We start from the raw sequence: 12705 nt of genomic DNA on the forward strand, positions 1-12705 counted from the left end.
TATCATGTCGACACATCTATATATATTTCGGAACAACCATAGACACTCTATATGTGAATGTTGGAGTTAGCTATACAGGGTTGAGGTTGATTCCAAAATATATATAGTTTGATTTGTGATCAATACTGAGATATGTATACACTGGATCATGGATTGATTCAAGATAATATATATCGATTTATTTCTGTACATCTAACTATGGACAACTAGTTGTAGGTTACTAAAAAGGACAGCTGACTTAATAAACTTAAAATATCAAAATGTATTAAAAGTGTTGTAAATATATTTTGAACATACTTTGATATATATGTACATATTTGTTATAGGTTCGTGAATTGACCAGTGGCCAAGTCTTACTTCCCGACGAAGTAAAAAATCTGTGAAAGTGAGTTATAGTCCCACTTTTAAAATCTAATATTTTTGGGATGAGAATACATGCAGGTTTTATAAATGATTTACAAAATAGACACAAGTACGTGAAACTACATTCTATGGTTGAATTATAGAAATCGAATATGCCCCTTTTTATTAAGTCTGGTAATCTAAGAATTAGGGAACAGACACCCTAATTGACGCGAATCCTAAAGATAGATCTATTGGGCCTAACAAACCCCATCCAAAGTACCGGATGCTTTAGTACTTCGAAATTTATATCATATCCGAAGGGTGTCCCGGAATGATGGGGATATTCTTAAATATGCATCTTGTTAATGTCGGTTACCAGGTGTTCACCATATGAATAATTTTTATCTCTATGTATGGGATGTGTAATGAAATATGAAATCTTGTGGTCTATTATTATGATTTGATAATATATAGGTTAAACTTATAACTCACCAACATTTTTGTTGACGTTTTAAGCATGTTTATTCTCAGGTGATTATTAAGAGCTTCCGCTGTCGCATACTTAAATAAGGACGAGATTTGGAGTCCATGCTTATATGATATTGTGTAAAAACTGCATTCAAGAAACTTATTTCGTTGTAACATATTTGTATTGTAAACCATTATGTAATGGTCGCGTGTAAACAGGATAATTTAGATTATCATTATTTGATAATCTACGTAAAGCTTTTTAAACCTTTATTGATGAAATAAAGGTTATGGTTTGTTTTAAAATGAATGCAGTCTTTGAAAAACGTCTCATATAGAGGTCAAAACCTCGCAATGAAATCAATTAATATGGAACGTTTTTAATCAATAAGAACGGGACATTTCAGGTGGGATGTGGAAGTTTAGCAATTACATCTACTTTAGCTATGTCCACTTCAATTCCTTCCTTTGAAATCTTATGACCAAGAACGATGCCATCTTTAACCATGAAATGGCATTTCTCCCAATTAAGTACTAGATTTGATTGTTCGCATCTAATAAGCATTCGTTCAAGATTGACTAGACATGATTCAAATGTATCACCGAAGACTGAAAAGTCAGCAATGAAAACTTTCATGCATTCTTCTATCATGTCATGAAAAATTGCCATCATGCACCTTTGAAAGGTTGTAGGGGCGTTGCAAAGTCCAAATGGCATGTGTTTGTAAGCAAAAATACCATAAGGGCACGTGAATATGGTTTTCTCTTGGTCCTCGGGTGCTATTGGAATTTGAAAATATCTGGAGAAACCATCAAGAAAACAATAGTAACTATTTCCGACTAATCTTTCCAACATTTGATCAATGAAAGGTAAGGGAAAGTGATCTTTTCTGGTGGCGTCATTTAATTTTCTATAATCAATATAAACACGCCATCCTGTTACAGTCCTAGTAGGAATAAGCTCATTTTTTCATTTGTGATGACAGTCATGCCACCCTTCTTAGGTACGCATTGAACTGAGCTTACCCATGGACTATCAGAGATTGGATAAATTAAACCTGCATCAAGCAGTTTAATAATTTCTTTCTTAACAACATCTTACATATTAGGATTTAGTCTTCGTTGGCGTCGCACATACGTTTTATGACCTTCTTCCATAAGGATTTTATGTGTGCAATACGAAGGACTTATGCCTTTAATGTCATGAATCTTTCATGCAATAGCTAGTTTATGAGCTTTTAGCATAGAAATGAGTTGAGATTTTTCATTTTCTGTAAGAGAAGACGATATTATTACAGGTAATTCAGATTCACCATGTAAATAAGCATATTCCAAATGGTTTGGAAGTGGCTTTAACTCTAATGTCGGTGGTTCTTCTATTGATGATTTGTACCGATATCTGTCTTCCTTTTTTATCATTTGAATTTCTTCTGTTGTTGGTTCATATCCATAAGCCATAAGTGTAGCTAACATTTCAGCTTCATCAATTGGTTCAGTTCCTTCTCCTAAAGAACATTCTCCTGTTCCTTGTAATTCTGGAAATTCTTCTAACAATTCTGCATGTGAATCTATAGTTTGAATATAATAACATGTATCATCTGCAGATTGCAGTTGTTGCATGGCTCTATCAAATGAAAAGGTAACACTCTAGTCCTCTATACTTAGGGTCAGTTTCTTACCAAACACGTCTATTATTGTTTTAGCCGTGTTTAAGAATGGTCTTCCTAATATGAGAGGAACTTGAGAATCTTCTTCCATGTCCAGAATAACAAAATCTACTGGAAATACTAAAGTACCAACTTTAACTAGCATGTTTTCCATTATCCCTCTAGGATATTTTACTGATCGATCGGCTAGTTGTATGCTTATTCGTGTTGGTTTCAATTCTCCATGGTCTAGTTTAGCGTATAGTGAATACGGCATTAGATTTATACTAGCACCTAAGTCTGCCAATGCTTTTATTGAACTAAGACTACCCAGAAAACATGGAATCGTGAAACTTCCTGGATCTGATAATTTTTCTGGTATCTTATTCAACAGTACTGCAGAACAATTAGCATTTATAGTAACAGCCGAGAGTTCTTCCATTTTCTTTCTATTTGTGATTAGATCTTTCAAGAATTTGGCATATCTAGGCATTCCTAAAATCACATCAATGAAAGGAAGATTGACATTTATTTGTTTAAACATATCTAAGAATTTGGATTGCTCGGCTTCAAGTCTTTCTTTTCTCATTTTACTCGGGTAAGGAAGTGGTGGTTGGTATGGTTTAACATAAGGTTTAGCCTTAACTGTGTTATCTTCATTAACCTTTTCAACTACCTGTTCTGTTTCATTATCTTGATCAGGTTGTGGTTCTTGTGGAGTAGGAATAGCATCATCAGAAATTACAGGTATTTCAGATGGTTTAAGTGTAATACCACTTCTTGTGGTAATGGCTTTAGCTGTTTCATTTCGGGGGTTAGCATTTGTATCACTAGGTAGACTTCCCAGTTTTCTTTCACCTATCAACCGTGCTAGGTTACTTACTTCTTGTTCTGAATTTTGAATAGAAGCTTGTTGATTTCTAAATGCTTGAGCATTTTGTTCATTGGTTTGTTTCTGAGATGTGAAAAACTGCGTTTGAGATTCAACTAGCTTAGACATCATATCTTTAAAATTTGGTTTTTATCATCGGTTTGTGGTGGTTTGTTTTGAAAAATACGTCTTTGCTGATTGTAAGTATTATTAGATACTTGTTGATTACTAGGACCTTGTTGGTTGTTGTATGGAACATTTCGGTTATAATTCTGATTTTGATTGTAGATTGGTCTTGACAGTTGATAATTATTCTGATAATTATTTCCAGGCCTTTGGTTAATATATGAAACATTCTCTCTTTGTTCCATTGTTTGTTCAATACTGAGACAATCTTTTGTCAAATGTGGTCCTCCACACTGCTCACAACTAATTCGTATTGAGCGAATATCTTTAGTCATCTTTTCCATTCGTCTCTCGACAACATCTATCTTTGCGGAAATGGAATCAAATTCATGGCTAGAATCAGCTCTAGCTGCTTTAGATGATCTAACGATATCTTTTTCTTGATGCCACTCATGTGAGTGGGAAGCAGTGTTATCAATAATTTTGTAAGCTTCAGTTGCTGTTTTCTTCATAATGGAACCACCAGCTGCTATATCTATGTCTTTTCTTGTAGTGATGTCGCATCCTTGGTAGAATATTTGTACTATTTGATAAGTGTCTAAACCATGTTGCGGACATCCTCTTAACAATTTTTCAAATCTTGTCCACGCCTCATATAAAGTTTCATTTGGCTTTTTTGTGAACGTAACAATTTCTCCTTGAAGTCTTACGGCTTTAGATGCCGGAAAGAATTGTTTAAGAAAATTTTCAACTAAAACATCCCATGTATCAATCGCCCCTTCAGGTAACGATTCTAACCAATCTTTGGCTTCTCCCTTTAAAGTCCAGGGAAATAACATGAGATAGATCTGTTCATCCTCAACTTCTCTTATTTTAAATAGAGTACAGATCCTATTAAAGGTTCAAAGATGTTCATTTGGATCTTCCTTTGGCGCACCACTAAATTGGCATTGATTAGTTACCATGTGTAGGATTTGTCCTTTGATTTCATAATCTGGCGCATTAATGTCTGGTTGAGTAATTGCGTGACCTTGGCCAGTGCGTTTAGCTCTCATTCGGTCTTCCATACTTAGAGGTTCCAGATTCTCCATTATTGAATTTGTTGAATCTGAATCACTAGAGGATTCTGATTTAATGGGTTATTCCTCGACAATCTCCGTTTGAATGATTGGTGGTTCCGGAGGAAAGATTAGTGGTTCAGGATCTCTGAATTGTCCCTGAATATCCTCCGGATTCTCAATTGTGAGGTCGGGTTCAAAAAATGGATTATCGGAAATTTGAATTGGAGTACTTGGTTGACTGGATGACGATTCTAAGGAAAAATCAACGGCGACAATATTGGCTAGATGTCTTGATCGAGTTACAGGTGGTGAACGTATGAAAGGTGGTGAACGTTTTGCTCGGTGCATTCACTAAATATCCTATTAGTTATAAAAGATAAAAATTATATAAGTTATCAAATTAATAGACTTTTCTGATTTTGCCCACGTTTCGAATAGCCAATAGATGCAGCAGGTAGCCAGGACCCTTTAAATCGGAAGCCCACAACTCGCCACTAACAAATCCAACTATTACTACGAACCAGAAAATTTTGGATGTCTATCAATTTAACCACTTAAAATAATTTTTCGTTGAAATTTAAAAAAAATTTAGAGAAGAAATAGAAAATTCTATGTCCTAAAAACTAGAGCGTCGTGAAATAAGAAAGAAAAAGAGCGCGTCGAAAAAACGTCGAAAAATAAATGGTCGAAAAATAATAAAAAGAATTAACGCGTCGAAACTTAAAAGTCTAAAAACTAAGAATTAAAAGTTGCGTCTAAAAATATTAAAGCTAAAAGAAATTCTATATCCAAAACTGTAATAACTTAAAAAGTACTAAAATTTATAAAACGGCGTCGCAAAATTCTAAAGCACCTAAATCTTAATCTAAAGAAAAAGCACATAAGGAATTTTACGGCAAATCCTAAAAATCTAGAAATAAAAAGAACTACGGCAAATACTAAATTAAAAACTAATTACGAGCGATAAAAATACAAATTACGTACTAAATAATAAAAATATGCAATTTATAAAAAGAGACAAAAATGATAAAATTACTAATTTTTATAAAAATATTATTTTTATATTATTTATTTTATAAAAGTATTAAGTTTATATATTTAATAAAACTTAAAATATAAATTAAAACTAAAATAATTAATATTATAATTAACCCTAATTAGGGTTTTTAATAATAATAATTATAATTACTCCGTAATTAATGCAGTACTAGGAGCAGATGTGGCGTGTCAGAGCACTTCATGCAGTCGCATGAGTTTTTGCCTTCGGATCCATGCGATCGCATGGCCCAAATATTCAAGTCACAAATTGGGCTGCTACAGTGTAACCCGATTCTTTTACTTATTTTTTTTTTCTGTTTTATAATTAAAGTATTTATATAAAATTAAATAAAAACTTATATTCTTACAAAAAAAAACTATCTATTAGTTTTTTGTAACTAAAAGAAAATACAAACTTTTTAATTTTTTTTATAATTTGAACAACTCTTAAAAATATATATATTTTGTTTTTCTTTTTATATTTTTGTATTTTGAATATCTAAAACATATTTTTACAAAAGTAAATTAAAAATCTTTTTTTTATATATATATAGCGTTTCGCTTCCGGCGTTTAAGCAGTCCTCGGAAGCGGCGCCAAAAATACTTGATGTTAAAGCGAAGGGGTATAAAATACTATTAATTTTTACTACAAAATACTATTAAATACGATACAATTTTACACAAGTTATTTATTTATTTATAGAATGGAAATACCTAAACCTTGCTACAACACTTATAGGCAGTGTACCTAATCGTACAGTAGTGTAGTTTTTAGTAAGTCCGGTTCGTTCCACAGGGAGCTAGCCAAGTTTAACGCTATATTTTTAAAACTATATTTGTATAAATATAAATATAAATATAAATATAAGTAATATTATTATTATAAAAAGGGGATTTTTTACCGTTTAATGACCGTTTTATAGATTTTAAAACTTTAGTCACAGTTAAAACCTAATGTGTAGCGACCCCGACAAATCGTCAAGTGACGGCGTCGTCTACGTAGGTCCCATTGCATGGTCATAAGTCTTTAAGACAAAGTTTGACCAAAATATGTCGCCTTCATTTCAAAATAAAGATTGTTTCCAAAGTTTACAAGAATTGTTCAACCAAAAGTTAAGTTACAAGGTTATAAGTACATTTGAAATCTAGGCGACACGGTTTAAAATAAAGTCAAAAGACGCTCCAAGTAATGCATGTATACTCGACATCCAATGCAAGTATCAAATAGTGAGCGGAAGCATGTATCACATATCGTGCAAGACCTGAGAAAAACATAGAAATCTGTCAACGAAAACGTTGGTGAAATCATAGGTTTAAGTAAGTATGTGAGTATAAGTAAGTTGAACCACAAGATTTGCAACATCGATAAAGTCATAGTACATTCTAAAAGTTAATATTCACGAGCACTCAATTATCAAAGCTTAACATTCCGTCCGTTGAACCCCGTAATAATAGTGTTAGAACATACACTGTTTCCCGAAAATATATTTCACCCGTAGACGGTAGCGAACCGTCCGAAGTGAGGGTTTGTCAAACCCATATGGCCATATAACATAAGTTCTCGCTTACACCATCTGATGTAACTAATGATAATCGAATTGAGGATTTGTGTTCAAACTCGTATGTAGAATGTTTGTTTTCCCTGTACTTGTGTTCACGTAGTTTAAAAGAACGTTTATGTTTTCTCATCCCAAAAGTAAGTTCAAAAAGAGTAAAAGTGGGACTATGATCTCACCTTGAGTGCAAGAGTTAATAAAGTACTTCGACAAGTACACGCGTGCAAAGACAAAGCTAGTCTTGACCTAAACATATAGGTTATGTCAATAACGATAGTCACGAAGGGTCAAAGATGTTTAATTAGTCCTATGGCTCGTTACGACTCGATTAATATAGCACGTGGATCAATTTGTCAAGTTTCATGCACGATACAAGTAATTAAGCATGTTAGAACGATCGTATAATTGTTTGGTTAAGTTTGACTAAAAGTCAAACTTGGTCAAAGTCAAAGTCAACGGGGTCGGATCGGGTGTCCGACAATTTTCTCATGATGAGAAGCCATATACGAGCATAATAGTCAAGTTTCATGGTAAACGGGGTTATAGTAAAGCGGGAAACATTTTTTGTGACATGAAAAACAAAGACAAAATGAGCTGGGCAGATGCGCGGCGCGCTATGGGTTGCGCGGCGCGCACCCAAGTGTAAATCCTGGTCAGAACTTAACCACGAAGGCAAACATCTGGGATTTCTAATTCTGCGCGGCGCGCGGGTATATGCGCGGCGCGCAATACCTGGGAAACATGCAGTTTGCAGAAAAATGGTCCAAATCACGAACCAAAATACAATTTAACACATCTCATGCACCGAAAACACTTAGAACATGTATCTTATACCATCGGAAAGGTATTTTGACAAGGAAAACATCTAAATGCATTTCATCAATCAAACTTCCACTTACAACAACCAAAAACCGCAATTAAACATTCATAATCGAAGTTCAAGTTCCAAAAACGCATTTTATGATTCGGGAACTTTTAACATACAAATGATATGCCGTTTTGAAGGTAATAACGCATACATTGCAACTAGACGCATATTCCAAGTTTCAATAAACATTTACTACGTCAAAATCACTAGCCACGTTATCGTTTCAAAATCAATTTCGACACAAATGAGACTTATGATTCACTAATCAAACGCTAGCATACATCACACCATTTCGAAGCTATTTACGCATACAATTTAACTAGTTAACTAGCATACATTCAAACAAGTGTCTCAACTAGCATTCAACCGCATCAAGTTCCTACCAAAACGAAAATCGATTCACCAAAAACACATTTCATGTTATTGAGCTAGTTTTTCATCATCCAACATATCAAAACGAAGCTAATGAAGTAACTAACACTTTTAACACATACACTTTATCTTATAACATCATTTGAGCAACCAAAACTCAAGATTAAGCTTGACCCATTTGGGTGTTCATGTCATATTTTCAAAACACGAAGAACGAGCATACAAATTACATACACGACATCCCTACGAGCCATAGACACTAATTAACACCATTTCAAGTCAAAAACACGAATTTAGAGAAATCTAGAGTTTTAGAAATGTTACCCAAACTTGATGATATTGGTATCAAAATGTAGAGGATGAAGAAAGGATCACGAAAATGTAATTTGTTTTGATGTTTGCTTCTCCAATCGGATTTAGATGATGATTTTATGTTTGAGGGTTTTGAGTTCAAAAATGGGAAGTAGAGAGAAAGAGGAGGATGAAGGTGGGAGGTGGAGATGAAATGAATGGATGTGGTAAGTGGGTTGACTAGTTGACCTAGTCAACTAGTTTGCCCATTTGGCAATCTCGGTCCCTCGAGTTTCAAAGCGGGTGCGGGAATTAACCCAACGAATATTTTAAAAACGTTCGAGTAACGGATGACTTTATAATTAAATAACGAGGATATATGAACGTTAGTTAACGAAAGATGCCAAATTAAATGACGAAAGATATTATTTAAAAAAAAAAAGAGGGTGTTAAAATAAATTTAACGGAAAAACGCGGGATGTTACATTATCCACACCTCAAAAGAAATTTCGTCCCGAAATTTAGTTAGAAGTAGTAGTCGATATCTCTTACTCGAGACTTTACGTTGTTCATGATATGAATAAGTGTAGGTACGTCCTTGAGTGTTCTCATGAATTTGGATAGTCAGGGTTTTACGTTGTATTAAGGTTTGGTTTTACGATCCCCGGTTTCAACTGGTTTTCCTATGAAGAGAAGTTTGTCATCGATAGTTGGTGTATCTAGCAGGATTGCACGTTCCTGTTCCGCAGGACACGTTTCTAAGTTTGTTACACGAAATGTAGGGTAAACGGAAACTTAATTTAGTCGGAAGTTCTAAACGGTAGGAAGCGGTTCCAATACGCCCCAAGGTTTCAAAAGGGTTAACATGTTACGGGTTTAACTTTCCCTGATTCCCGAAACGGATTACACCCTTCCGAGGTGCAGGTTCTCAATATTACGTGGTTACACACTGGGATTTGTGAGGTTTTCATCTAAGTTTGGTATAACTCTTCTGGCGACTACGGGTCATCTCGAGCCCTTCTCGGACTTGAACGATCTCAATTGTTGTTTCTTGATGGGGTTCGGATTCGGTGATTTGCTTGCCACATGCTTTGGTTAAATGAACAGGGGTATGACATTTGCGGTCATATAGGGTTTCGGAGGTGCGGCGTTAATATACGAGTGATAGCTGTCGTTGTAAGAGGAACTACTAAAGGTGACAATACCAGTCTGTAACATGTCTTTCCAAGATTGAATCGTACGTTTGCTCGGTTTTCCTCAGTTGTGGGAGATACGCGGTACATGTGTCTAAGCGAGTTCCCAAGGTTTCTTGTAACACTAGAAGTGAAACGAGTATTTCGATACAGGATAAATGACGAAGATACACCGTACTGGAATAGAATCTCTTAAGATATGTTTGAACAAGTCAGTTAGGGTTCGAAATATGTTCGTTAGGACTATTCACCCTCGTGGCGAATGTTAAGGTAATATGAGGAGTTTCTCTATCCATGGAGAAATGTCACAAGGAGTTTCCTTAAACGGAAGTGCGAGCGATAAAGATAGGAGTGAAATGAGGTCTTAGAATAGGATGAGTTTACATCTCAAGGTCGCCGTATTGTGCATCTAGTTGTCAAAAGTTGAAGTTTGAAAGAAAATCGAGATAGTACACGTAGTTGTATAGTTCGGGGTTGAATAGTAGTTGGCCGATTATCAGAAACACAAGGACGTTATGTCAAATAAGAGTGATGTATCCTTGGATTGCGGGTTATCTTAAGTTCCAGTAATATCCGACGGTAACGGTGGAATAACAGAGGTACGTAGTGTGGTACGTGATGACGAGAAAATTGATCGGATCCACAATTTAGTATTCGAATTCTTCGTGCAAAATAACGAATTTCAGTTCCGTTGATTTCGAGTCGAGAGAGTATGCCTTTCGGGCGTTTAAGTAGAATTATTTCCATATTGAGTTCCGTTATGTGCTATACGAATTTAGCTAGAAATGTTTGCATGCAAAATTACGTTCAAGGTTCGAACACGGAGAGGTTTAAAGTTTTCCTTAGTGAGTTAACGAGTTTAAAAGTCGTGTGACACCGTGTGATACTATTCCGTAACACCCCAGCTTAATATAACCACAATATTGTCCGCTTTGCCCGCAGGCGCACGGCTTTTTCTTGGCGATAACACACGAGAAAAGTCAGAAATGAATCTTCGGTAACAACCGGTGAGATCTAATATTTTTACGAATATAAGTCTGAGTTGGGAGAGTTTCCTGATTACATGTGGCTTGATTTCGAGATTGATTGTAATGCCTTGACCATTAACATCATGGTCTAGAAAATTGGACTTCGTTCAACGGAAATTCTCACTCGGAGAATTTGGTATAGAGTTGCTCTTTTCTCAAAAGTTTGAGCTTAAGATGGTGATGTTGTTCGTTTTCCTTCTTTACTTGAATAAGTTAAGATGTCATCTATAAATACGATAACAGATTTGTCTAGATAAGTTGCATACGTGATTTAGGAGGTTCATGAATACGGACGGAGTCCTAAATAAATCAAACGGTACTAAGAGAGATTTACAACTAACGTTGCGAGTTCGGAAATGGCTTAGGAGACATCGTCTCACTTAACCCCCAATTGATGATAACCGGAACGGAGGTCGATTTGGAACATACGGGATTCGTGCAAATAATCATGAGGTCATGGATGTGAGGGAGAGGGTATCGGTTTTCAACCGAAAATTTCTTAGTTCACAATAATCTATACATAAATGTAGGACAACAATTTCTCCTTAATGAATAGGTTTTGAGTTCCTTAGTTCTATTGGTGTTGAGTTCAATTTCTTAACGTATATCCTCCGATAATATTTATAGGCACACAATATTTTTCCGTTGGTCGCTTAAATCGCCTAAATAGTATCTAGGGTAAAAAGATGGAAGGTAATGAGTACAAGTCAAAGTCTTGGTTGTAAAACGTCTAGCGGTAATCGAATCGAACAAGTATGAAGTATACGGTTTGTTGTGAAGAAACGTACCCGTGACTAGTCCATCGTCGTCTCGGGCATCCTAGGTGTCGATGTTGAAAATTCAATGGCGTGCGTTGGGGTTGATTTCTTCTTTGGGCACACATTCCTAAAATGACCCAGTTGACCACATTCGAAGCAAGCACCCGTCCTGTGTGCGTTGGGTACCCTTCGAGCGACGGCAACGGTACCCTTACAGACATGGGCCACATGGCCACTTCTTTGACACTTGACGCAAAATGGTTTGCCACATTCACCAAAATGATGTTTGCGACACTTGTTACAGTGAGGTAGGGTTCCGGCATACCCCTTCTTGCCGCCGGGGGTGAAAGGCTTCTTGGAGATGTTGTTATTGTTGTGGTTGCTTGGTTGCGAGGCTTCCCATTTTCTTTTGTTGTTACCCGGGTGGTTCTCGACCATTCGTACCGGTGCTTCCATTTCATTCACCGTTTCTAAAGTTTGGTGGGCCTTTGTTAAAGCCTCTTGTAGGTTAGTAGGTTGGGATGCCATTACCCCGTGTTGAATTCTCTTAGGGAGGCCATCCATGTAAAGTTCGACTCTTAGGGATTCGGGAGTCATGAGATTTGGACACATCGAGACTAGTTCGGTAAACCGTTGATTATAAGCTTCGAGGTCATTTCCGACCGTTTTTAAATTCCTTAGACCCTGTTCGAGCCTTCGAGTCTCGTCGCGCGGGAAGTATTCGGTGATCATTCTTTCTCTTAATTCGGTCCAAGAGAGTGTGTGGCTTCATCGCTTCCCACTAATTGTACATACGTGTTCCACCATGAGAGAGCAATACCGGTGAAAGTGAGGGTGGAAAACTTGACCTTATCTTGGTCTCGACAACCGCTTGTGTTAAAAACGGTCTCCATTTGTTCAAACCATCGGGTGAGAGTAACCGGTCCCCCGGTTCCATCGAAAGTGGGAGGATTATACTTCATGAAGTTCTTGTAGGAGCAACCTTCGATTGAATTACCGGCTCCGTGATTGTTGTTGTTAGAAAAGTGATCGGCCACGGCCGTACCCACGGCGGTGGTTATCATTCGTTGAAGAGCTTGTTCTA

The sequence above is a fragment of the Rutidosis leptorrhynchoides genome, chromosome 6, assembly GCF_046630445.1.
Source record: "Rutidosis leptorrhynchoides isolate AG116_Rl617_1_P2 chromosome 6, CSIRO_AGI_Rlap_v1, whole genome shotgun sequence".
Lineage (NCBI taxonomy): Eukaryota > Viridiplantae > Streptophyta > Magnoliopsida > Asterales > Asteraceae > Rutidosis > Rutidosis leptorrhynchoides.